The sequence below is a fragment of the Netta rufina genome (genome assembly GCF_964035555.1).
Source record: "Netta rufina genome assembly, chromosome: 18".
NCBI lineage: Eukaryota > Metazoa > Chordata > Aves > Anseriformes > Anatidae > Netta > Netta rufina.
In genome coordinates, this window is record NC_140142.1 from 13,927,440 (window position 1) to 13,930,303 (window position 2,864).

General features: G+C 54.1%; 1 pseudogene across 1 annotated transcript; it reads left to right on the plus strand.

Annotated features, from left to right (window-relative positions):
• The first annotated feature begins 1,949 nt into the window (after positions 1-1,949).
• Positions 1,950-2,864, plus strand: LOC311216556 (olfactory receptor 14C36-like; annotated as a pseudogene). The gene has a single exon. The product of its transcript is annotated as an olfactory receptor 14C36-like (transcript).

Below are 2,864 nucleotides of genomic sequence, written 5' to 3' on the forward strand. Positions count from 1 at the left end.
AGGGATCTCGTATGAGCTACTCAGCTAAGACCTGATGTGACACCACACAAATAAAGGTCTACAGGCAACAGGGAGAGAGGTGCAGGTCTGGAAGACGCTAAGATACTCTGGTCATCAGAGAAGCAAGGACATAGGCAAGGTTGAAAGTCCCAACAAACTGAGATCTTTGTGTCCATGCCTGCAGTTGTTGTCTCTGTCACTGAGACCTATAAGGAGACAGCTCATTGGTAAAGTACCCGGGCCTCCTCATCCCCCCTGATGAACCAGGCAGGGGTCGTACCATTCTCCTGCACATCCCCATCTCCTACTGCCCCAGGAAGAGCCCTGAGCAAGGTGGGAAGGGAAAGGATCTCCATTCCCAGGGGCTGGAGGTCAAGGCCTGGCCCTCGTGCTTGGTGACACGCATCCAGTTTGTCCACACATCAGTGTCACCTTCACACTGTCTTTGTCTACTTTTCTTCAATGCCTCTAGTGTTCTGCTCTAACGAGCTCCAAGGGAGGCTGTGTCAGATCTGGCCCTCCGGGGCACACTGCAGGAAACTTGCATCTGACTTGGACTTCTTGAGAGATGTCTTCAATTTGCTCTCAGTGTCTGAGGTTTGTGGTCTAATCACCAAAGCCCCCAGAGGGGTGATTGCAATGCCTTGGGCTGGGCCTGTGCTGCTGAGCTGGGCCGGGCTCCTGGGCCCAAGGGGATTTCGTGGCATGAGGGCCCTGGTGCAGAGAGACAGCTCTGCCCAGGAGCAGCTCCCCTGCAAAGCACTGCAGGGCTGAGGGCTTTGACCGCAGCTGGCAAAGGGAGAGGAGAGGAGGAGAAAGGGCTTGAAGGCAGTTGGGAGTGGGAGGATGCTGAGAGCTGCCTGCAGGAGAAATGTGCACAGCCCTTGACAAGGTAAGTGTCTGGCTGCAGGGCAATGCAGCTGCAGCTCCTGGAAGGGTCTCCTGCTGGGTCTTGTTTCTGGGAGGGCAGTGAGCAATGCAGTAGGCTTTGAGAGTCCTGCTGTGTTACACTGCGAGGTGAGGAAGTGTGGCAGAAGCCCCTTGGAGTGCCCTAAGCCAGCTGCCCATGGACAGCCATGAGCAGAGTGGCCAAGCCTCCTCCAGGCACTGCAGGGGTGCAGCTGGGATGCTGGGTCACCCCAGTTTGTGGAAATCCAGCTCTCTTCATGGGGCATCCTCCTGGTCTTCAGGCTGCTCCAGCAGGATGCAGCTGTCTCTCGGCATCCTTGTGTTATCCAGGTGCGCCAAGAACAAGACACCTACGTGCTAAGGCCCTGTCCATGCTGCTGGATGGCTGTGTGTGGGCAGCATAGTGTGAAGCAAAGCAGGAAGCGCTGAGGTCCTGCTTAGTCTCCCAGAGACAAGCTGAGTTTTCTATCCACTTGGACTTGGGATTCTGTGCCCTCAGCTTTCTTCAGTTTCTTCTCAGGGAAAGACCTGAGTGAGAAGGTCCTGCTGCTCAAAGATGGGAGATACAGGGCAGCTTAGAATAAGACTATTCAGCAGTGGCATCTGCAGTTCTGCTCTGCATTTATATGAGTTGTTTGCAACAGCACTGCAAATCACATTGACCTGGGAAGTGGACTGAACTGGAGTTTCCCCCAAGTTCCTGCTTCCCTCCTGCTGCACAGCAGGAAGGACTCATCTGCAGCCCACAGCAGCCCCTGCTCCCAGTGTCATCCAGCACCAGCCAGAGCCCAAGCGAGAGAGCTGCAGAGACGTTCTCCTGCAAAGAGAGAGGCACAGGTGGACTGGTGCTTTAAGGCTTAGAGTAGGTTTTCCTCAGAGAAGTTTGTTGTAAATTTGTTCTGTCTTCTCCTCTTCAGCAGACAACTGTGTCCAGAACCAGCAAATGCCCAACAGCAACTCTGTGAGGACTTCAGAGAAGTCCTTAAATTTTACAATGTCACTTCTTCTTTTGGACAGACTAGCTTGCTCAGGGGCAATAAATGTGTAACAGCAGCTCCATCACCGAGTTCCTCCTGCTGGCATTCACAGACACATGGGAGCTGCAGCTCCTGCACTTCGCGCTCTTCCTGGACATCTACCTGGCTGCTCTCCTGGGCAACGGCCTCATCCTCACTGCTGTAGCCTGCGACCACCACCTCCACACCCCCATGTACCTCTTCCTCCTCAACCTCGCCCTCCTTGACCTGGGATCCATCTCCATCACTCTGCCCAAAGCCATGGACAATTCCCTCTTGGAAACCAGGGCCATCTCCTATCAAGGGTGTGCTGCACAGTTCTTCTTTTTATTCTTCTTGCTTGGAGCAGAGTATTCCCTTCTCACCGTCATGACCTACAACTGCTACGTTGCCATCTGCAAGCCCCTGCACTACGGGAGCCTCCTGGGCAGCAGAGCTTGTGCCACCATGGCAGCAGCTGTCTGGGGCAGTGGCTTTCTCAATGTTGTCCTGAACACAGCCACTACATTTTCCCTGCCCCTTTGCCATGGCAATGCTCTGGACCAATTCTTCTGTGAAATCCCCCAGATCCTCAAGCTTTCCTGATCAGATGCGTACCTCAGGGAAGTTGGGGCACTCGTGTTTAGTTTTTCTTTGGGCTTTGGTTGTTTTGTTTTCATTGTTCTGTCCTATGTGCAGGTCTTCAGGGCTGTGCTGAGGATGCCCTCTGAGCAGGGCCGGCACAAAGCCTTTTCCATGTGCCTCCCTCACCTGGCTGTGGTCTCCCTGTTTGTCAGCACTGCTGTGTTTGCCTACCTGATGCCCAACTCAATCTCTTCCCCATCCCTGGACCTGGTGGTGTCATTTCTGTACTCGGTGGTGCCTCCAGCAGTGAACCCCGCCATCTACAGCATGAGGAACCAGGAGCTCAAGGAAGCCTTGAGGAAACCCTGGATATAG